The 25,706-nt window shown below is 32.9% G+C and overlaps 1 protein-coding gene across 8 annotated transcripts in view; it reads right to left on the bottom strand.

The window, feature by feature from the left end:
- Positions 1 to 25,706, bottom strand: part of LINGO2 (leucine rich repeat and Ig domain containing 2) — a 1,089,314-nt gene that overhangs the window by 417,952 nt on the left and 645,656 nt on the right. The window lies entirely within an intron of this gene.

Genomic DNA, 25,706 nt, shown 5'->3' with positions numbered 1-25,706 from the left:
AATCCCTAAAGTACCTTCAACAATGAGTTAGATATATCTTCGAATTGCTCAAATAATTTTAATATACATGTCAAATTCTCAAAAACTACTAGAAAGAACCCCAAATAATTCTCAAGATGAGAGAAGAAGGAGGGTGGTTTTCTACTCTGTGTGTGTGTGTGTGTGTGATTTAGATAGTTTATTGTAACTGTCAAAGCCTCAAATGTATATCTTTCATTCCAATGCTTGTTGACTGATTGATAACATCTGCCTCAAGCACATTGTAAAAAAAGACTGCGTTTGCTTGCAGGCTTGAAAAAAGAGGGCCTTCCTCAGAGTGTCATCCATGTGAACGAGGTGAGTGAAAGGCAACAACTATGTTTTCAATTTATCATCTCAGAGCCCAGAGAAAAAAATTCAAACTTGCTAGCTAGTATGGCATACAAAATGTGTATCACATATTGCATCCTATGTTCTGGTACAGTACACAAGGATGACAAAGTACTTACAGTTTACTTGATGTGTCATACTGTTTCACATCTCAGACCCTCAATTCGTACAACTCCCTTTTCTTGGAAAAACTTACATCTCATTCCAACATCATTTTCCTAGAGAAAAGTCTCCTTATCTTTTAGGTTTGAACTCAAAAGACTTCTGTGTCACTAGATCATAATAGATCTGAGTTTTTTGGTTTCCCCAAATTATTCTATAGAGGACTTTAGCATACTGTTATAATAAATGGGTTTGTTTACATTCAATATCACTTAATGATCTCTTTCTGGGGAACAAATTGCCCTAAAACTTAAAAGCTTAAAACAACTAGTGTTCTTTTTCTCACAGTTTCTTTAGGTCAGGAACCCAGGACTGACTCAGCAGATGGTTCCGGCTCAAGGTTATGATCAAGGTGTCAACTATACCAGTGGGCCTCTCCAGTGGACTTTTTACAACATGGCAACTTGCTTACCCCAGTACAAGTGATCCAAGAAAAAGAGAGAACCCTAAAGGCAGAATCCAGTCTTTTTAATAACCTAATCGCAAAAGTGACATCCCATCACATTTATAACATTAGAAGTGAGTCACTAAGTTTAGCTAGCCCACACTTAAAGTGAAGAAATTACACAAGGGCATGATTACTAAGAGTCAGGAATCATTGCAAGTCATCTAAATGTTAGCCAATCACATATAACATCTTCCCTAACTGAGTTAAAGCCCAAATTAATTTATCTATATTTCCCTATCATCTGCCTAGTGTCTGGCACAAAATTACTGAAGAAAGAAAGAAGAGAGGGAGAAAGAAAGAGAAGGTGATTATGACATAATGTAACCATAATATAATGAAAATGTACTATAATGTGAAATAATCATAACATAATGTGAATCTACTATAATGTGAAAGTAATACATAAAATACTGTAGGGTCATAGGCAAAAGGTAATGAGCTCTGCCTGAGAGAGGTCAGAGGTAACGCAGATGAGACATGGTACAGACCTTCAATGATGATAAAGAAGGTATACAATAGTTTGTCACCTTTTAAAAAGAAACAAGTACTGGGAGGAAGATAATTTAGTTATGGGTCAAACTTCTCAAAATATATTTATTGAATTTTACTAAACGCTCACTTTGACATTAAAAGACAATCTTTAAGCTAAAATTGTATTGGATTTCAATAGATTATTCTGTCCTAATCGATGCCAATTTAATTTGTAAAGTAACAAAATATTTACTACTATACATGAAATAATAGCATTTCGACTGCAATTTCAAGAAAAAAGAAACTGATGACAAAAAAAGGAACTGATGATGGAAGAATCACAAAGCAAAACTTTTACTGTCACTGCTCAAAGAAGCAAATATAATAGTTTCCACTTCAGATTAATTGTGAATGATTTTGTGGCAATTTAAATGTAAAAAAAAATAAATTTATTCACATGAGTTAATGTGATTGTAGCTTCAGAACTAATAAAGGACAGTTTGAATGCTTTCATACTTGAATTCTGTCTCCATTATCTTTGCATTTATGGTTACATTAATCATGAAATTAGAGTAGAAAAATGTTATGTGATACACTTTGACTATATTAATTGCACTTTTAAGATAAAGGATTTTGATATTTGTATTTAATTCTGATTAATTCTTATAATAGAACATTGCAGATAAAAAAATGTTGACTTCAGTTTAACTAACTTTCAATTTATTATTAGCCAAATATACTGAAGATTAATTACAATTCCATTCATAGAAAGCAAATGCTGTATGAAATATTTTAATTTCTAGAGAGAATTGGAACAGGTGGGAAATGATGCTATATTACCCAATAAGACTATGTATTTTTATCCCTATCTTAGGTTCTCTTGAAAAAATTCTGGTCTCAGAAAGACTAAACATAACAATTTAGTATTCTCAGACATGGCTTTTTAGCATTCAATATGGATATCATATCTCTGAAAAACCACTGGATCGAAAGGAGGTAGAATAGATAAGAGGTAGAATGGTTTGGTAGAATAGTGTCATTGCATAAAACTGAGAGTTGGGAAAATATATAATACATGACCTTGCAGATAGATTCCTAAATTTAAAAAATCCAAGCTAGTAACCTCTCTCCTCCCCTCCCAGCTATCATCCTCCACATCTATATAAATGGGAAGACCTAGGCCACTGGATATAGAGACTAGTCTCTAAAGCTCTTTTCTTAGTCATTCTCCAGATGTTATTTGCAAATCTTCTATATGGCAGGTATTGTTCTGAACCAGAAAAACAAGAATTAAAAATGGCCTCTTTATGTAAGGTTTTATGACTCAGCAAGAGGAGATAGGTCTCATTAAGCCTAAGACTATACTGATAAAAAGAAGGAAACACATTTAAGATATATTTCTAAAGGTGAATAGAGAAATCTTGATAAAGACTTGAAGAGCCATTTTTTTTTTCCTTCCTGCATATGGCTTCTATCAAACTAGAGGTCTTCTGTTTTTAACATTCTCCATAAATGTCTTATTTCTTCTGCTTTCTGATCCAAAATTGTCATCTCATTTTCTTCAAATGAGAAGGCTAAAACAATCAGATATGAATATTCCTCTTTTCTCCTGTTTCTAATCCATCATTTAAACCCTCCTTCATTTTATTCTCTACTTCTTTTCAGTTTGGATATCCATTATTCCCTATCTTTTTTGAAATGTTTATTGATCTTTTTATCTTATGAAAATGTTCTGTTAAGAATAAAAAAGAAAAAGAAAAAGAAAAAGAAAAAGGAGAAAATAACCATTGGTTTAACCTACAAAGAATATATTTTACTATTCTATGTCTAGATTCAACTATTTCATGCTCTCTCTTGAGCCAACATAACCTTTATGTTTTTACTTTCACTAGCTTGAAAAAAATTTATACTCGTTTATAAGTGCCCACATTCTTTGGCAGATTTAATTTTTTGGGAAAAGGAACATATAATACGTAGATTTTTTTATAGCAAAGAATGTAAAGCATTCAATATACAAATATTAAAACAAAATTGCTGAAGAAATAATGGGTACTAGAGACAAAATTCTGCAGGGCATAAGCTCTAAAGGCAATGAATTAAAGAGAAAAAGGGAAAACTTAAATTTTATTCTAAAGTTAATTAATTCTTGTTTATCATAAGTCACTTTTAACTGTTTTATAATTTCATAATCTAGAAATTTTAGAATTGTTTAACCTAAAATCACATATAGGTTAAACAGTTCCAATGTCTATGGTAGAGATGTTATACCCAAGAAGGGTTTTATGCTTTGCTACATAGAAAACTCCTAAATTAGCAAAAACTACAAGTCCATGTCTTCCAAGTGTAAGAAAATGCTAATTGAGATACCAGATAAAACAGGAGCTTTTCTGCAAAAATTCTGATGAGTTCAATTGTCGTTGCATTTCACTTCCAGATCTCTACAAAAGACTAATAACCTAAACATAAAATGAGAATGTAATGAAAGGCAAACAGTGTAGACTGGTTGCTGGAATGCAAGCTTATATATCTATCCCTTGATTTTCATTCCCGATTTACAGGGTTATAATGAGAATATACTTTCCACTTTTGTGCATTAAACAGCTCTCTCTTTAGAGATTGAGACATTAGAATAAAGAGGAAAACAATACAACAAAAGACCAAGTTATTATGTATAATGCAGTTATTATGTGTGATGGGGTCAATAGAGTAATAAAAATCAATATAAAAGATAATAGAATGAACAAAATTTGGAAAAGTCTTGGATAAATCAATAGGAATAGTGAACTGGGAGCATGTGAGGTTTTAGAGAAGTAAATACTGACTGACTGATTGACAAGCTGGTTAACGCTCTTGCCACTTATTTCATTCCTAGGGCTTCTATTTGTACCTGCCAGCAGTTATCAACAATAGAAACAGTTACTAGGGTTCTCAACTTGAAGTTTTATTAACACCTAGTCCCTCTTTCTGTTCTTAATATAATAAATAGTCCACTCTAAAGTATCCCAGAAGCTTTATAATGAGTTATCTACAGCAACAATAAGCAATTGCAAGGACTACAAACATTTTTTTAACTTGATAAAATCAGGACTAAAATTCATTCTTTATCTAATAGTAAACACTTTTGGGACCCTAAGAATAAGAAATCTAAAGGAGATTAGTTTCTTCCAAGACCTTTGAACCTAATAGTTTTGATTATTGGCATTGGACCTAAACATATGTCATAGCACCTGGAGATAGTGACTGAATCAATGAAGTTTCTGGAAGGAAACTGAAAGGAGAGTCTGCTTATGAGAGATGTATAAGGAGGAACATTTATAAAGGTGTGAGAAACAAACAAGGGATATTGCAGTACTCCAGGGCTAGCAAGAGGAAGATGTCCTACCACCACAAGGCCAAAAAGGGAAAGGTTAAGGAATGTTGCTGGTACCTTAAAAGCATGCCTCCATGGACAGGACTACATGATAAGATCTGTAGCCTTCAGCAAAGGGATGAAGCCACCCTGTGAAGACCTGGCACAGAGTGAACTGAAGGTTAAATATCCCAATCTGACTCTTCTCCATTCTCATCTCTTAATGGTGCCTCCATTGTTGAAATTCAGAAGGCCGAAGGGCCATGCATTCTAGCCTTCCCGGTTCTATAGAGAGGTAGGAAAGGATGAAGAGGGTTTCCAAAGGACAAACATAGCTTATTTGGCACAGATAACCCTTTCATAAGTTTCCAAAGCAGCATAATAAATTGTGCCAAGCAATATTAATTCATTTTTCTTCATATCATTTTTGTTTAAATTTTCATTGCTATCACTATAGAGCTAGCTACCTCCCCCCTCCGAAATATGTTTAATACAATAAAAATGTTTTATTTTCATACAAGAATTACAAGAAATATGGGCATAATTATAAAGTTAGACATGTTGGCATTGTTTCCAATAATCTAGTTTTACCTTTTTCTCATTTTACTAAAGGCCTAGGGCTTTCCCGATGATCTCCTCTTCATCATAGTAACCTCTACAGTTATTAAAACATGATATCGTCTGGCTAGTGTTTTTCTCTCTCATACCAGATATTGATAAGTAGTGATGATAATTTAAGCTTTTTTAAGAAATACCATAGGAGAAAAACAAGAAAAACAAAAACTCTAAAATTGAAAGTAATTTACTATTGGCTATAATAACTAAAGGACATAAATATTTCAGAGAATGTTCTTCTGTTTCAATTATGACTCTATGGATGGAAAAAAAAATAGGGATCACATTAAAACAAAATTAATCAGCTGAAACATACTACATATGCCTCAGTGATTAACAAGAATGTTTTATTTCTATCAGTTATGCAAATTAGAACAAGGTATTTTAAGATTTTCCCAGTTCATATATTAACTCAGAATATATAAAAATGATTTGAATGAAAATGACCTAGAGGCATATCACAAAATGTCTAAATACATGAACAGTATTATAAACTCATTGCCCTTTTTGTGGTTTATAGCCCGTCCTTCTCTTCAGGAAGTTTATATATCCGACAAATTTTCAGTTAAAGAAAGAAGCCCTTTGCTTAAAATAAAGTGTGAAATCTATCCTTTGCTAATCTTTGATGGATTTTAGCCCATAGTTCATATTAAATGTTTTCAACTTCAGTGAAGATCTAATTTACCTAGGACACATTGAAAATTCAGATTCCTCTGTGTCTCTAGAGAGTTTGATTTGGTGGTTAGAGATCAAATTTCCCAAGTTATTTCTGATGCAAGTGGTCTAGAGAAAAGACAGAGAACTTACAAAGGTATAGAACATTGATTTTCTCCACTTTTATCATGTAATTATAGTTACTATGCTTTTCCTAAATATTCTCTGCTCTAACAAAGGAGAAAATATTATCCTATTGATTTGTTTCCCTTTATGAAGAGTAAACTATTAATTTTTTTATTAAACAAGAAAATCACTTATTATTTCACTCATCATTTGAGATTTATTGCAAGCCACTCTCTAGAAGTGTCTGTGGTTGCAAAAATTAGACTGTTATAACTTATTATGTTTAAGATTGTGTTAATTATCTCTGACTTCTTTGAACTCTGACACTCCTCACTTCATCTATTTTCTATTGGGAATATACTTCAAATTTTCCAGTGATTAGTTTATTTTATTATTGTTTTATTGTTCACAATTTTTTTCTGCCACTTGCAATGCCTTTGTAAGTGAATCTCTTTCTATTTGACTTATGTAAATTCTATAGCCTCTCTCTTTTCCCCTGGGATCTCTGAGACATTTTCTGAACATGAGAGTGCAGATACCTCTTCAAGATAGTGATTTCATTTCCTTTGGATATATGCCCGAAGCTGGATTGCTGGGTCATATGATAGCTCTATTTTTTAAATTTTTGAGGAAACTCCATACTGTGTTTTCCATAATGGCTGTACCAATTTACATTCCCACAAAAAGTGCACCTAGAGTTTCCTTCTCTTCGCATCCTCATCAGCTCCCTGTTTTTAGAGCCTGAGCAGTAAATGTTTTAATTAGACACATTCACATTATTTTCTTTCTTTAAATACAGATTCTCCTTCCAAAGGCAACCAAAAGACTATGTTCACGTGAGCCAGGGTCCTCTCCTGAGTAATTAGACCCATCTATATATTTTTGTTATAACCTTAACACTATGTGGATTTTTCTGTCAGTAATATATATTTTCGTTATAATTCATGATCTTTCCTTACCTGAGATTATAATCCCATGGTTATGAAGACATATAAATCGTGTGATAGAGAATTTGCTTCCTTTGGTGGAACTTCATTAAACAGTATATACTTTCAATATACTTGATATTAAAATTATTAGCCTGAACAAAGTTTTGTTCCTTTACAAACTGAGGATTTCTAAAGGCGAGATCCCAACATGCATGTACTGATAAGCTTTAAAGGACTACATCATTTATATTATATGAACCATAATATATGCACAAATAGAAGAGGAATGAATGGTTGGTATGCTAAGAAGTCAAATATGCACAATGAGTGTGTATATGAGAGAGAAAGTGAAAATAGTAAAACATGAAAAAGAGGGTGTGGTTTTGTATCAGCTATTCTGCTTCTTCTACTAGGTGCCCATCACTGCACTTATTAAAGGGCCTGGCTGGAGAAGATCACTACAGTAACAATAATAATAGTAACAGCTAACATTTCTCTAGTAATAACCATGTACCAGCCACCATACTAAAAGCTTTATGGGTCATGTCATTTAAGCATCTCAACTCATTTAAATTTAGTAACCTGGTGAAGGTCACAAAGCCTTAAGCAATGTCACTGGAAGTCAGGGTTCAGAGCCTGTGCTTTTAACCAATCCACCACAGTTATGTCAATAATAATATATTTTCTAAAAATGTTGCTTCTTAGCTTTTACTCTCAGAAGCTATCATTAGTTCTTTATTCACTTAACTCTTGTCCCTAAGGATGATGAAGTTTCTGTTCCACAAAACGACTTATAACTTTTCACATGGTATTTGCCATATTTTTCCCAATGTCCCCCAGGGATAGAAATTCATGGTCCCTGCATCTCATCCTGACCATATTGAGGATCGCAATTAAAGCCATAGATCTAGCTAGTCCTCCACAGATATAGCATATTCTGGTGTCATTTTGATATGCCTCTGTTGGAAAAGAAATAAACTGGAGAGATAACTATATACACAGTAGTAGGCTTGGGAAAGAGACAAAACTATGTTACCATCTGTGGTACTCTATAAACATTTAAAATAATTACACATATTTTATCACTCCCTTTGTTTCATCTCAATAAAGCATGTAGTGTCCATGTACAATTACATCTAAAAATATAATACATTACATAGGAAATAGTATTCAAAACTGTGGAAGAAAATAAATTATACATGTTAAAGTAAATCTTAAATATAAATTTAAGGATGTACAGTGGGGGAAAAGTGCACCCAATTCTGCCTCTTGGTGGCAATATTTTTTAATAGTCTATTCATGATTACCTTTTAACCCAAAAGGGAAAAGACCAAAATTGCGTGTTATGATTTACTACTTAATATTACTAAGGGTATTTGTATTCAGAAAAAGGAGAGATTCTACCTGATCTCAGATGTAATTAATTCTTCTGATCTTCTCAAATGGTTGCATAGTATTTGAGAACACACATCCAAATTTTAGTATTATTCAATAAGACAATGAGATAGAAAATTACATATAAAATGTATGATTTTGCAATTTGGGAAAATGTTTTTCTGTCATCCAAGGATCCTAGGGAATGTTTAATTTTAATTTTACCTTAAATAACCTTATTATTATTGTTGTTGCTACTGCCAGGTTATAGAATGAAACATAAGTGAGAGAACCACATATTTTGAAGCTACTCTTTTTTTTTTCTTTCTTTTTAGGTGAGGCAACACTTGGTTGACCTCACAGATTGCAAGGAATTTATCAGCTTATAATCCCTTATTTTTTATTTTTTACACCTACAGCACCTGGTCTTCCTAGGTGGTCTCCCATCCAAGTACTAACCAGGCCCGAGATCAGGCAGAATCGGGCTTAGCTTCCGAGATCAGACAGAATTGGGCTTGTTCAGGGTGGCATGGCCGTAGACTGAAGCTACTCTTATTTAAACACAGCAAATTTGGAATGACAGAACATAAATCTGCATTGCACATATCTCTCCAGTAGGTTGCCATACATGTCCAAACATTTATATTGTAGGATTTACATTGTAAAATTTATATTATAGAATTTCAAATACTGGAACACTTGACCATTTTAAGTTGGGTTGCAGAAGAGCTTAATATTAAGTGCACAAATTTTGAACAAGGTCCAAATCCTTAACACTTGTTAGTTGTTTGTCCTTGGGCAAGTATTTAATTAACATCCACCCAGTTTGACAAGACATGGCTTTTTGTTTTTTTCTCATCACCTCATTCAATCAGTTTACCAAGTCTTGCCAATTCTATTTCCTAAACTTCTCTTGACTCCACTCACTTGCCTCTGTCCTTTTTGTCATTATCTGCTTCAAGGCACTATTATCTTTCTCCTTCACCCCTGCAAAAACCTCCTAACTGGCATTCTTTTATTCTCTTGTGCTGTTTTCTAGTCTATTCTCGAAAGAGCAACCATAAAAATATTTTAACAGCACAAATCTGATTATAGTTCATTCCTAATTAAAACAAACAAACAAATACAAATAAGCAAACACGCCTCTTTGTTCCCATTCCCTTTAGGCTAGAATCTAAAATTAGTAGGTGGTCTGTAAGAAGGCTACTTATGAGTCAATCTCCTTTCTATACTCCCCTCACACTCTGCACTGCTTTCATACTAGCTAGCTTTTATTTTTCTACAAAGTTCCATAATCCTTTCCCATCTCAGGACCTTTGTAGATACTCTCTTTCTTTCTTGAATAATCTGCCCTCACCCTCCCCACCCCACTGCCAAGCTCTCCTTGTCTGTCTGTTATTCTTCAGGACTCAGAAATCTTCCCTGACCCTCTAGATTAGATCAGGTTTGTCTGTTATATCATCTCATACTCCTCTGGATTTCTCTGTAGCACTTTCTATAATTGCAACCAACTGAATCGTTCTCCGATTAGTTGCATAGGATTTCTCTAGCAAGTTGATAGAGATTCCACTTCCTATCAAAACATAAATTTAATAAGATTAAAGGGATTAAAATGAACTTTTTACTATGCAAAGAGTAATAAATGATACATAGCACGCAGACCCAGATGTCAAGAAGCCCAGATGCTCTAAGGAGTCTCTAATCATAATAAGTAAAATAATAGAACAAAGTTTTCACAAACTACAATTAGAAGAATACTTGCGTACTATGGGATGTTCAGTATTATGAGAAAAATTGGTTCCATAGAAAACTATATATGGTGAACACTGTGTATTATATAGTCTATCCTTGAAAATTCACAGTGAACATAAGAACTGAAAAGGCAGTTCTTCCTGGAAAAAAAATTAATTTTATTTAATACACAATTTTTTGTTTGTTTCAGATGAAAGAATTTTCCCTATTCCCTTTCCTCATGATATAACACTTGTTAGTATCCTACAGAACTCGTTTCCTTGGAATATGGTTTGAAGGGTAGCTCAATAGAAGAATAAATTAGTCAAAGTGACTGCATACAAGGTGAAGTGGTTACAACTGGGATCAAAGAAGCTTTCATAAACGTGGAAATACCTGGTATAGGTCTTGAAGAATGAGTAGGAATTTACTATGTCTGAGAGACAGAAAGAAAATTTAGGCAAAATATAAGAGCATGGGGGAATGCCAAAAGTTGTGAAACAAAATGGAATATATTGGGATGACAGGGAACAGTATGATTCAAATTGAAAGAAAAGCTATGACAACCATAGGTCTTACATGTCTCGTGTAAGACATGGACTTTTGAACTTTACTGCGTAAAGCTTAGAAAACCAAAATATATAACAAATATACAAAATTGAGGTGAGTTTGGATTTGCATTTAAGGTCAATGACTGCTATAAAAATTCGCATAGTAGATTTGAAAGGATGATACTGAAATAAGTACTCTAAGGCACATTATATAATGTACCATAAACCTTTATAAATGGTTTTTAACAGGTAGTTTTATTTATTCAACATTTTCTCAGCATGTTCTATGTTCTAAGCATTATGGTAGTCACTAGGGATATGAGAGTGAATTTTAAAAAAATTTGCTCTCTAGAAATTAAATTTATTGGGAAGTATATTCATATAAAAAGATAAAACAGTGAAGTAATAGAATTGTATTTGTATTACAGGTAATACACTGTATTGTATAGCAGTATTCAATTAATAATTTTTAGATGTGTAAAATGGATGAATGGATGACTTAACAAGGTAATATCAGTGTGCTATTAAAATACAGAGAATAAACATGGCACAGTTTTTTTGGTCTATGTGTTCTGCTTAGTAGTAAAATTTTGAATACCATCTTTTAAATTGTGAAGTGAATAAAATATTCAGGTTCATTTTTAATTCTAAGGCAAATAAATTTCATGGTTGTCTCTTCTTTGTTTTTAGAGATATTTACTTTTAAAAAGTTAAAAATCACTACATAGATTATAAAAAAAATTCTGAAATATTTTTGAAAAGGAGCAAAATGGTCCAATTCACATTCCTTAAAAATGATGGAAAGAAATTTAACTTTCGGTGTTGAACACACAGTGCAATATACATACGACACATTATTGAATTGTACACTTAAAAACTATATAATTTTATTAATCAATATCACCTCAATACATTTAATTAAAAAAGAGAAAGATAGATAGATGATAGATAGATAGATAGATAGATAGATAGATAGAATACCAGATTTCCTGCTAATACTAGACTATATTCATCCAAATGTTTATTGAGCCTTTTATTTCATTAATGTCTTGTTGTTCAAGATGTTTTTGGAACTCCTCTTTGGCAACCACTTTCAGAGCCCATGGAACATTTTTAAAATAGTTTCGTAATTCTATGCAGAATGCTAGTAACATTAGAGTTGTTTTCTGATTAATGCCATCGTTACAAATTCTTCAGATGGCACTGCAGAACTACATATATATTGAATATTGACCCATGCCTTTAATTTTTGCTACAGCTCTCCTACAGTCTGCCTGCATTCATGGTTGGATTGGTGAAATTAAAGGACTGAAATGACTAAAGTGGACCAAGAGTTTGGAAATAGGCTCATAATGGAACATGTTAAAACTGGTCTTGAGGAAGTCTATAACAAAAGTAGGTGCTCTAATGGTTTTTGGTACATATATGATTTGTATAGATTTTTGACCATGAATCTTCAAGATAAAGACACTTGAACTGAATGAGATAAAATGCAAGTGTGGCAAGCATTACAGCAAAAGGAATCAATTCAAAGCTAATTCTTTTAAATAGGTTTTTGTACTTGACAGAAATCATAGAAAATAGATTTTCCCTTCAAAATAAAGGATCACAAACATTTCTAAAACCTTTTTTTTCCTTCGGGACAATTTTAATACAGATGAAAGAGGTTTAATGAATGAGTTAACCTAAAAACACTACTTAAAACATCTGCTAGAACAAAATGTGAAACATTTTTGATACCTCTTAGCTCCCTTAGCTGAATTTCAGAATGCAACCATTGGTATTAAGAACAAACACTAAAAATATCCCCAAATTATCTTGATCTTATCCTTGGTGTTTCTAGTATACTTTCAGACCCCTTCACTAGCTTTATTGCTTTTCCATTTCTTGAAGTTTAAAATTAAATTTCCCTTTTGTTTGGTGTATAGGAAATCATCATGCTTGCCACAGAAAGAGAATATGAGATGGGACACATTGATTTAGGGACAAAAGACTTTAACATTTGAAGTGGTTCTGAGTTCACAATTTTTCTAGAATATAAGTACTATGTGTCTGCTGATGTATATTGGAGGATTAAGGTAGTTCTATTTTCTTCCTAACAGATAAACACTGTTGGCATAAGTAAATACATTTTTTTATATAAATCCAATATATTTTGTAAGAAAAATTGATTTACAAAGTAATTTGAACATTAGTGTGATTTCCTATCTAAACGCTTATGTGATGACAATGAGGACAAATCTACCCTTCCTTTAATAGGCTTACAAAAAAGTTATACTCATTTAAAAAGTAACCAAAAGGGGTTCACTATTAACTGATAAACAACCAAGGCAGAAATCAAAACCAATGCTTAAGTGTAGGATGCAATTAAAGTCAAGAATCAAGGGGGGGAAATATGGGTATAAATACCGAAGTGAATTTAAATAAAAAAGAATAGCCTATAAACAACACCCCCAACTAGCTGAGCCCATAGCTTGAGGTCCAAATATATAAACATAAAGCAGAAGAAAGAGAGAGAGAGAGAGAGAGAGAGACAGAGAGAGAGACAGAGAGACAGAGAGAGATAGTGAGAGAGACAGAGACAGAGACAGAGAAAGAGAGAAAGAAAGAGAGAAAGAGAGAAAGAGAGAAAGAGAAAGAGAGAAAGAAAGAAAGAAAGAAAGAAAGAAAGAAAGAAAGAAAGAAAGAAAGAAAGAAAGAAAGAGCATGAAAGAAAGAAGGAAAGAGAAGGAAAGAGAAGGAAAGAAAGAAGGAAAGAAAGAAGGAAAGAGAAGGAAAGAGAAGGAAAGAAAGAAGGAAAGAAAGAAGGAAAGAGAAGGAAAGAGAAGGAAAGAAAGAAAGAAGGAAGGAAGGAAGGAAGGAAGGGAGGGAGGAAGGAAGAGCAAAAGAAAAAGGAATAGCACGATGAAAGTGTTTTAAGATGGGACTGTAACAAGATTAATGCGTTATTTAAATTTTTGCTCTCGTAACAGTCTGGGAGAATAGGCTACATTTTTCTCTTGATTATAACCCATTGATGTCATTCTACTGTCCATAGGGACAGATGCAAACTACTAACATAAAAAAATTACTACCTTCTTGAGATAGCCTTTACTTAGTTCTGAAGTCACATCTCTCACCTTCCCTGCCTTGAACAGTATACTCCTTCAGTAATAATCATTTCAGTTTTCTACCCACACCATAGAATTTCTTACCAGTGAGCTATTCTCTCTGTTCATGCTGATCCTTAAATCTGGAAGGCCCTGCATCCTTGTGTGCCAGGTGGCACATTCATCTTTAAAAGCTCAGCTCAGCATATTAGTATTTCTACATTCTATATTCCTCATGTGTTTTCTTCTCTTTCATTTTTATCCTCAGACTTTTTGTTTCTCAAACTATCATTTGTTAGTGCATTTCATTCAGATGATAATGGCCAGTGTTAAGTGCTTTTCATTCATTATGCTATTCAAACATCACATCAACTTTTTAAAGTAAGTATTATTATTATTGCCATTTTACAGATGAGCAAACTAAAATAACTTGAAGTCATATGCTGGTAATGCTGAGGCCAAAATTCAACACAAATGTAATGATAAAGGTTGGCCGAACTCCTTGGCCTAGTCATTTACTTCTACCTCTAACCCAAGAGTTACTTTTTTACTCGGTTGCCTCATTTATAGTCACACCAGACTTTTCTGAGTATCTCTGTTCTCTTCACGTTTTTTATCTTAGGGGCATGGTAGTATATTTCTTCCAAATGTATAAAGACATTTCTGAGGAGGAAGAGGAACAAATAAAAGATTTGGAGAGGACATCAAAAGAGAAATTTGAGCTTTCTAAAGTCTCCTATAATGTCAGAAGTTTGCTCCATTCTGACTGCTTAACTTTCCAGAGTACAGACAGACGACTCTTTTAGAAATTCTGTGAGAAAATGCCAGGTGATATAGACCTTGGTACCTGGATCATCTTTTTCTCTTCATCTCAAACTGTCATCATGAAGACCTATAAAGATCCTTTTTTTTTTTCTGATATGCATAATACAAACTGGACATATAAATATATAAAATATCTGTTAATCTAAAGCTCCTATTTCAAGGAATGCCTGTAAAAATATAAGAAATAATTTGGAACAATGATTCATTTTGGGGAAACTACTTCTTCCATTATGAAAGATCATTGGTTTTATTACACATACATGCTATGAATCATGTATTCATTGTTCATAGGCATTTATTCAAAATAATGTTTGATTCTTTCTACTCTGTACTTTTCTCATCACAAGCTTAGCTTGGGAGCTTCCAGAACTATGGAAACAAGAACCATTTTCTACAATCTAAGAGGAGACAGCACTCCCCTGAAATTGCTGAAGTGCTGTTAAGTAGCTACTTAAATCATGAGTGAACATGATCTATCATAGAGCTAACTCCAGAAGCAAAACAGTGAAGTAGTGCAACATGGAAATGTATAAAGCAAGGGAGATAAAGGAGAAACCTTGACCTGTCACGGTGATGTAAAAGTGTACACATGATCTCTGTGTATGACGGTCCTCTTTCTTAAACACAAAACCTTTTATCCTGCACAGCGCCAGTTACACATCTCTTCACATAGTAAAATAAAAGAAAGGCTTTTCAAAGAGGACTAAAATATTAGTAAAGCATAGAGTGAAGCTTAAGATATATTAAATGAGACTAAATTATACACCACAATTTAAATCCTTAATATTGTCACCAGGTTACAAAGAAAATTTTAATGTGAATACTAGTTTCAGGAATATAAAACTACCCTTCCCACCAAGGGAAACAAAGAGCAACATTGTATATGGATTTCACATTAATGGTTTCCTTTTCTCTTGTGTCATCACTACTTCACTCCTCATGGAAAAAGTTGCTGGGAGGCATAAATTTTGAATAATAACAAAACTCAGCCAAAGCATTCTCATTGAAAAGAATTAGCAAACCAGACAGTGTACAGCAGAGTGAATGTTAATGAGAATATTTTACAAGGCAAATTACAAAGGAGACTATAATTATCAATTTCTCTCAATGCTGTTCAGGTTTATCGTATGTAAGTAAAAAACTATTGGGAAAATTTTAAACTGGCAGGATTACTTTTAAGAGATGAACAATAAATTGCTCTTTAACCTTAGTTCACATAATGTACCAGATGTCATATATCTCAAGCGAAAACAATTCATCGCAAATAATACTTAAAAGATTTTAAAAATTATTTTACCTGTTTATAATGAAAAATGATTATTTCTAAAGTATCTTATAAATTTCTGAAGACTCAAAGTTTTACTACATTTTATATCTCTCTGTGAGACACATGTTCAGAACTCAGAAACGACTAGCTGATAAACTAGATTTCCTATTGTTTTAATTTCACTCTTGTTATTTGTTCCATGACAATTTTCCGCTCTGTTCCTCCAAACTTTTGTCTTACTCATCATGACAAATGCCTTTTTAGTTATATTAACTGATGTTCAGTTAATTATTTCAGTTATATTAACCAAATCACTGCATTTGTTATATTAAACAAATCACTGTTAATATACGAGTCTTTTTATTTCTAGAAATATTACCAAGTATTCAAAAGACCTTAAAACTAAAATCTATCTTAGTCCCACTGATCCTCATAGGAACTGAAATTCCCTCTCCAAAATCTATTTGCCTGTAGGTGGATCCTTGTTACTCGCTTCCTGACCTGCTGCTCCTAGCTAGTGCCTGGTCGATGACCACTGCCAGGCTCACTACCTCTTCACAGAAAAACCATTGAATTCTCCTCCATACTATTCCTGAACCTGCTTGCTCTTGAAGATCTGACTTCACTACATATACTAACCTCATCTTGAACTCTTCCCTCAAATTAGATACTCTAAAAATTGGAAAAGAGCAAAAGTCAAAAGAAGCCACAAAGAGTCTAAGGTGGTATATGTCTATCCTTAGAGGACTTTGGATACAGGGGCAAACGTTAAGGAAACATGGAGCTCGAATGTGAATTATAATTCTGCTTTACAGAATTCCAATGCAGTAAAATGAATTTATTTAATAATAATCTATAAAATAAAATCCTGGCACTACTGACTATATATGTTCTAGTACAACACTCCCATCAGTATACTACAAAATTATTTTGCATTAAATTGCAAAAAAGTAAGTAATGCTTAAATTATGAGAATAACGAAATAGCTAAACTCTAAAAAGCAAACAAAAGATAACTCACCATGATGTTTTGGCTCTTTCATCTGATTCTCTGGAAATACGCATTTGAAAGGCTAGAAAGGAGAATACTCAATGCAAACTATGTACTATGTAATTTTTTTCTTGAATCTTCACAATAACCTCATTAGTGAGATATTTATATACTCAGTTTACAGTTAATGAATTTGAGCTCAAGAGAATTAAATTTTGAAGGTCAATATGGATGATGGTGATTTTCACCTCACTGGGTTGGTTGTTGTAAAACTAAATGGAAAAGTGACTTGAATCAATTAGCAAAGAACACTAATTGAGCCTCTCCTATGTGCTACAAAATTCCATCTATTTTACCTCATTTAATATTTTTAAGTGGGTAAATGGACATTCAGTATGAATATTAGTATGAACCCAGGGTCATATACAGACTTTTGCTCCTCCAGGTTAGGATTAATGTCTTGTCCACAATGGCACGCTTAGCACCAGACAAGTGTTTGTGGTCCATGCAAGATTCTCAGAAAATATTGTATTTGCAATGAATACATGAGGATTATCGGGAACTATCTAGTGGTCTTAAAGTTTCTGTACTATTAACATAATATTATTTTATGACCTTTGTAATTTGAAGGGAAGATAATATGTTCACATAGTGATACTATCAAAGAAAGCATCTTCTGAAGTCACACAAGAGAACTTACAAACATGAAGCAACGTGTCCAACAGAACCCAGAAGCTGACTTGCAAAAGTTCATTTTTAAAAGGGATATCACACATTCATATCTTTTTTAAATATAATAAACTGAATGTACATTTATTTTCTGGTGTATGAAGGATTTAGTTCAATATCATAATAATTTTTTTTGTAAATTTTCTAATCTGTACATTTGAGTATGTCTTTTATTTTATCCATTGCTGTTATGTCAGCTGTCTCTTTTAGACACTGCTAGTACATATGATTTAAACAGACTCTCTACCTCTGTGTAGTTTTCTGTAGTTTGAAAAAAGCAGATAATAGAGCCAGACAAAATTAAGCTTAATATGAATAAATATATTATGTGTAAAAACCCACATGAGGTGTGATATTTTGTTCTCAAATCTCAGAATCCTTGTAAGTCTTAGTCATCTTCTTGGTGGTTAAAGTTGAAAAACAAATGACCTATGGATAAGAGAAAGATTGATGTGTTCACAAAACTATTAGAAAAATATAGTCTTATGCTAATTTAAATGCATTTCCCAATATTAAAAACTCAGGCTTGCAGTATAGCAAAGCTTTTTAGTCTGGATTTTAGGTTGCTTGCTAAAAATTAAGGATGCTATAGGTTTGTATGCAAGAATAGAGTGCATAAAGAAAAAAATGAGAAAACAAAACCTTGATACCTAGTAGTTAGAAAAATGTTCTCTCAATAAGAAAATACTGTGTCAAATATAGTGCGTTTATAACAAGAAGTTTTACTTCTCCCTTTGGAAATTAATTCTTTTAGTGTATGGGTATTTTAAAAGGGGTTTTAAGATGGGCAGTATTGCACAGTAACATATATTTTCCCAGCCTAGAGGACAAGTGAAGGAAAGTTAAGAAAAAATAAGTGAACAAGAACTTAATTTCATAATACATATAGATGAAACACATCTAGAATCCCATGTCCCTCTTACTTTTAACTTTGATTTTATTAAAAATTAATTTAAAAAATTAATGAATTAAAAAATATTTTCATAGAGTAAATACACCTAGATACCATTGCAACTACAACGTGGTCCTAAACACTTGGGCTCAGATTCACTCCTGCTTCTCCTTCCTTGTCATTGCTACATCCTTTTTCTTCTTTTTTCCCTCTTTAATACCAAGAGAAATCTACAGTTGCCACTTTTTGATTCACTTTTATAACAACATAAAATCATAGAAGATAGTACTGTAAATTGAAGTTAGTTCTAAAGGAATACAAAACAAAATAATGTTTCAGATGGGCTTTTGGAAACGTATTACGCAATTTTGAGATAATAAGACAATTAGTCTATCTTAGTAGGAGCTTAAAGTGCTATGCAAGCAGTCTTTTCACAACCTCACTGTCTCCCTCACCCTCTAACCGTTGATCCCTCACTGTAAATAATTTGGGCAATTTCTTGAGAATGGTGTGTGCCAACTTTGTATGACATCTCACATTTTTTATTTATTCTATCAAAGATAGTAACACATTTTCTGTCAAATAAAGTACTCATGACTTAGGCTGGACATATATCCTTTTCTGTGAGTAAAAATGACTAAAAACTTTAAGATATTAAAAAGGAATGATGGATTCCTAAGTAATGCAAAGCAATTGCTCTAATGAGTATTAAATGTTTAGCACTGGTATCCTGAAAGATAGGAGTTAGTTCACACCAGTTGGTCTGATATCAGCACAGCTTGTGAATCAATGTCATTAATGTTTCATTGGAGTGGCAGCGGGGAGAGGGCATGAAGATAGTTTATGAGAGTCTAATATAGGCAAAGATTAGGAAAGACATCAAAATTCAACAACAGGTGGTTAAAGTAGCAGTTCCCGATTGTATTTGTCCGAGATTCTCAGACAAAAAAAGTAAATGGTATGAGATCTGTGACATTACAATGACTGTGACCATTCTACTTATTCATTTTGTTTAATCTTCTCAACTATTCTGTGAGTTAGATGACAACAGTTTTGCAAATGAGGGAAGTAAAGGTCAAACAGAATAAGTAACTTGGTCTAAGTTTACAAAGCCAATACCAGTGGAGTCAGGATTTGAAGTATGATCTATCTGCTTCCAAAACCTGCATTGACTATTTCCAAAGTTATTCTTAATCTTAATACTAATCTTTATATTTATCTTTATTTAACCTTAATCCTAATTGATGGTAATTTTTATCACAGAACCAGAGAAACTGAATGGAATTCCCAGAAAACAACATGATCTGCAAAGAAATAACAATTATAGAGGCACCATTATTATTGTCAGAAAACATTTTAGGATCGACAGGGTGATTTGTTAGTTTTCTTTCAGTGTAAATAATATAGAATTATTACAGATAACATTGTTTATTTAAATAATGTTTTAGAAGTGAATAAAAAATAGTGCTCTTATTTCTATTTCATGATCAATATAAAAGATCACATGCTACAGTAATATTCATTATGCTTTAACCAAAAAAATCTTATAGAGCAGACTCCCCTCTTATCCATGATTTTGCTTTTCTTGGTTTCAATTAACCACAGTCAAAAAATATTAAATGGAAAATTTAATATTATTCCAGAATTAAATTACTCCAGAAATAAATAATTCTTAAGTTTTAAATTGGGTGCCATTCTGAATAGCAATGCCATTCTTAAGTTTTAAATTGGGTGCCATTCTGAATATTTCACACATTCTGTTCTGTGCTGCCAAAGAAGAGCATATCCACACTGTATATGCTCCCTACCCATTAGTCACTTAATAGCTGCCTTGGTTATTAGATCAACTGTCATGGCGTTGCGGTGCTTGTGTTGAAGAGACTCTTATTTTAGTTAATAACAGCCCCAAAGTGCAATTTGGAAATGCCAAAGAGAAGTTGTAAAATGTATGGATGTACAGGAAAATATATAATATATATAGGGTTCAGGACTTTACATGGTTTCAGATTTCCACTGGTAGTCTTGGAACATATCCCTCATGGATAAGAGGGGTCTAGTGTACCCAAGTTTTCAGTGGCATTTCACTTTTAACAGAGACCGAGCACAATTGGTACATAAACAAAGACAAAAGTAGGGAAGAGAATGGACTTGAAAATTTCTATCACATTTCTCTTCAACTGTTATTAGAGGGATCTAAGAATTCATACCAGTTGTACATAAATTACTTTAAAAAAAATTGTGGTGTTATTTATTTACTGGAGATAGGAAAGTGCAGCACAGTTCTTGCTCAGACTCACAGAGTACTAGTGCTGAACATATCTTTAGGCATCCTCTTTTCTAATTACTTCTCCCACTAACACTACTCTATAGACAAAGAAGAAGAGGCTCAATAAAAAATGTAGATTCATAGAGTAATTTGGTTTTTCAAGAGCAGAAATGAGTAGAAATCAAGTTCAGTACCTCTTTCCAAGGGAACACATATTATACTAACCACATACTATACTAATACTGACCACATTTTTCATACAAAAAATTGGAAAATTGCTTATCTTCAGATTTCAGGGTCATCTTAATGAGCAATATCATAGATTTGTTTTGACAATAAGTTTTGTGAGATAATATACATTTATAAATCACGAGAAGCACATGAAGAGTTAGATACTCTGGACAGAGAGGCCTAAAACTAGAAGATGGAATTTTAGGTTGTTCTGATTTGCCAGAGACAATATCAGTTTGCATTGTAATTCCATGCACTTATGAATAGTGCCCTTTTCATTATCAAGGGTTTCTCAGTTTGGACAACAAAAGTTATGATCACACAAGTTTTAGAATAAGTTAAACATTACTTCTAGTCTATGTCTTTAGAACCTATAATTCCTTGTCTTAATATGCAATGTTTCTTATTAAAGGAAAATGTCACGATAAAGTAGAGCTTAACCACTATTTTCAATTTAATGTGAAGTAATTTATCAAATTCTTTTTATCTGACACCTACAATATAATTGATTTAATAAGGGAATGAGATGACAGAGTAAAAGGACATTGATTTCACACATGCGCACGCATGAGCACACACACACACACACATACACACACACACAACATTGAAAAAAGGAATAAACAGTGAAAATGAGGAAAACATTAACCTATCTTCCAATTTTGCCTATGAACAGTCTGGATTATAGGTATATTAGTACTTTTCATTTTTATGAAAAGGGTTATTAGATCAACTATTTAATTTGTCAACTAAGTTAGACAAATTAAATAGAAGGATTTAGCCTTGGAAGTTAGGTGAGAATGGTCTGTAGAAAGGTCATTCGAGCTACCACAAATGAAAAATCACGCACTTCTACTTCTACTCACATAGACAAATATATGTGCTTGTGTGGTTGAGTATGTGTAGTTGTATGAGAAAAAGAACATTTTCTTGATACATCTTCAGTGAAGGAGAGGAAGCCAAGATGAGCTTCCAGAGACTTTTATAACTCAATAATAAAAATAAAATGAAGGAAATATATAGCGATTTAATGAAGTTAGGGTAAGTCTTTGCCAGTTGTTTTAATTGAGTGCACTTGAAGGAAAAAGAAAATATCATTGGAACATAAACTTAAGATATCTTGTATTCCTTCCTTCTGGTCATAATAAAGATTATTTTATGTTTATTTGAAGTTATAGGAAATGAGCTTGTTGTTATCTTAATGTACTTCACATCATGAAGAAAGAATCTACCAGTGATATAGTGTGAAGAATGTTGCTATGAATTTTCCAGATCAGTATCTTGTTAGGGTTTTCTGCAGAATTCATCATGACAGAACATTGCCCTAACACTTAAGGTTTAGAAGAAGGTGTCTTTCTGTCCAGAGAAACTTATTTCACTTTATAATCCTAATAGTTTATGCAATGGATTCTTATTTCATAACACAATATTTGATATGTTTACATATTTTTCTTTGTTAATAAATAACCAAAGATATTCTATGTGCCACAGAATCTCAACTTTACAATGGCTAGCATAAATTCTATTTCAATGCTACGATATAATTACTTCTCTTTGTTCTACTAGAAAAAAAAAACAAAACAGAAGAGCTTTTCCATGTTTAATTTTCTTGATGAATAAACATGAATTAAATAAAAGAAATCTAAGTTTTATATTGTAGTTGTTTAAACAAACGGGCATCAAGTCTTCTCTTTTTAATAACTCCTACTAACGAATGCTTTCATTTGCTTTACATGGCTATTGTGTCCAGTAATTTTTGTTTCTGAAGCACATGTTAAACATACAGTCCATTTAATGAAAAGCTGGTTTCAAATATGCCTATTTTGATGCTGAAGCTATGTTGTGGGGAAATTTATAAGTGACATCTGGAAAATAATCTTGGGGAAAATAAACATGCCAAAATATATGGATCATAATCTCCATATTTCCTCTCAAATCTTTCTACACTTTTGTTAAATAAATAAACTTGTTTTTAGAAATTCTTGGTTAAGGCCATTGTCAGCTATTTATTTTAAGGTAACAGACATAGGTTATACAAAATTAATTATAGCTCCCTACCTTAAGATTTTCAGTAGAGCATTGATTTTACTATAATTGTTACTTGAATCATCACAAGTTTTATTTTATTAAATCTAACAGGGGCACAAATAAAATTACCCAAGCACCTCTATATCACATGCATATTGATTAACTATGAGAATGGTGCTACTCATTGATTAAAAATTTACTAAAATTATTGCTTGTACAAAATTAACTCCGAACTAACTCTGATGCTAAGATACAGAGACAAAATGGTGGATTTGATCTACCAACAAAAATAACTTCGATTTAGTTGATTCTTAACCTCAGCTCTTTCCCCTTGCACTCATATATTAGAGATGCGAGAAATGTAGTAGAAACAATATCAACATGAAGGCCTTAAAGATATTTACCTTCCCTAAGAAGACAGGTTTATAATATCTTTTTCAGTCATTGGAATTCTTCTATATCAATGATAAAATCATGTCCAAAACAAACCATGATTCCTTAAACATCATAATGTGCACTCTCTCCTTCAAAAGTGAGGTTATAATACTATTTCATAATTGAACAAAGAACTGATTAAAACTAGAAAATGAGTATGGAATTTAAGTAAATAATAGTATTGCTTTATATTATTATTCATATATTATTTTAATGAGTAGAAACTGGGTGATCTGGAATTTTTTCTAAAAAGGCTAATTCAACAGAATACTTATCGACATATAAAACAAATAAAATCATATAGCAAATTAATCTTTTTCTTTTAAATAGTAACACTGTATTGCATTCAGAAAGCATTTGAATCACATTTTTTTAAAATATGTTATCAAGATGATTGTGGATTAGAAAGCTCCAAGTCCTATTCCCCCATTGGAGGGGGACAGCAGGGAAGTATGTATTGATTAAAATAAGTTTATAGGAACTCTGGAAACTAGTCAATAATCTATGGAAACCAAGCAAATGCCCAAACAAAAGAAGAGACGTTCAAAATGGTCAGAAATTCTGCAGTGTTTCTACTCACCCTTGTGCCATTTCCTTTCCTATGCAGGGCTGCAAAGTCAGAAGAAGTGGTCCAATTCAGACTTTCCTCTCTCAGGCCAGAAAGAGCCAAGTAGAACTTTTTTGCAATGTTCTAACCCAGCAGTCCCCAACTATTTTGGCACCAGGGACCAGTGCTTCTGTGAGAATCTAAAGCCTGATGATCTGAGGTGGAGCTGAGGTGGTGATGCTAGTGCTAAGGAGTGGCTGCAAATACAGATGAAGCTTTGCTTGCTCACCAGTCACTCACCTTCTGCAATGGGGCCTGTTTCCTAACAGGCCACAGACTGGTACTGGTCTGCAGCCCAGGGGTTGGGGACTCCTGTTTGTGCACTGACAAAAAAACCTGGTTTATTTCTATCTGACTTAGAACTAGACAGGAAAAGAAGAGCATAATTCAGTTTACAGACTGGAAGTAATGTAAAGCAGAGGCAGCCATGTGAAAACTTCAGGGCTACTGCAGATCCCTGGAAGCCGGGGTAAGATATAATGGACAAAAGAATTCTATGGAACATCCAAGGCACTGAGAAGAAGCTGGAGTAAGACCATTTGGGAAATTAAGACTTTAAAAGCAGTCATAAGTGACATCAGTATATTGTTGGACTAGGAAACTTCAGGATCTCATACTCCACAGAGATATTAAGACAACAACTATAGATTGACTAAGGCAGCTTTGTGGGAGCTCTGGAAACAAATCAAAGATCTATAGTGTTTATGGGTTAGAGTAGGGGAGATAGTGTAATCAAATGCCCAGACAGCACACATGCCCAGAAAAGGCCTGAGAAAGATCTAAGCCTTTATATTGATTGAGCTTATTACTGATGGTTTTCCCTGCCAGGAGCTAGTCTATAACATCGAGCTGCCTTTTCATATGCCCAATTTTCAACAAAAGAACAAAAGGCATTTAAAGTAACAGAAAATGGCCTATTAAAAGAAACAAAATAAATATCAAAAAATGATCCCTGAATAAATACATGCATCAGAGTTACTATGTAAAACTTTAAAACAACTATCTTAAATATGTTGTAGGAGCTAATGGAAAACATGAACAAAGAAATCAAGAAAATCAGAAAAATATCTTAAAGGAAAGAATAAAAAGAAGTGATAGAAATTATTTAAAAAAAAACCCAAATACAAATAATTCTAAAGCTGAAAAATGTAGTAATTGAATTGAAATATTCACTAGTGGAGTTGAACAGCAGCCTCAAACAAGAAGAGAAAACAATCAGTGAACTGGAAGACAGTTTATCTGAAATTATTGAGTCTGGGAAACAAAAAGAAAAGATAATAAAGAAAAGTGTACGGAGCCTATTGGACATGTGGGACACATATAAGTGTGCTTAGACAAGTGTATACATTATAGAACTCTCAAAAGGAGAAAAGAGACAGGGCAATGATATTATATGAAGAAAATAATGGCTGTAAACTTTTCCAATTTGAGGAAATACATAGATCTACAAATCCAAGAGGCTCAACAAACTCCAAGAAGGCTAACATAAAGAAATCCACACTAAGAAACACTATAATCAAATTGTCAAAAGACAAAAACAGAGACTCTTGAAAACAGCAAGAGAAAAA

This window comes from Pteropus medius, unplaced genomic scaffold (assembly GCF_902729225.1).
Source record: "Pteropus medius unplaced genomic scaffold, Ma_sr-lr_union100, whole genome shotgun sequence".
Classification (NCBI taxonomy): Eukaryota; Metazoa; Chordata; class Mammalia; order Chiroptera; family Pteropodidae; genus Pteropus; species Pteropus medius.
This window is presented reverse-complemented; position numbering and strand designations above follow the sequence as displayed.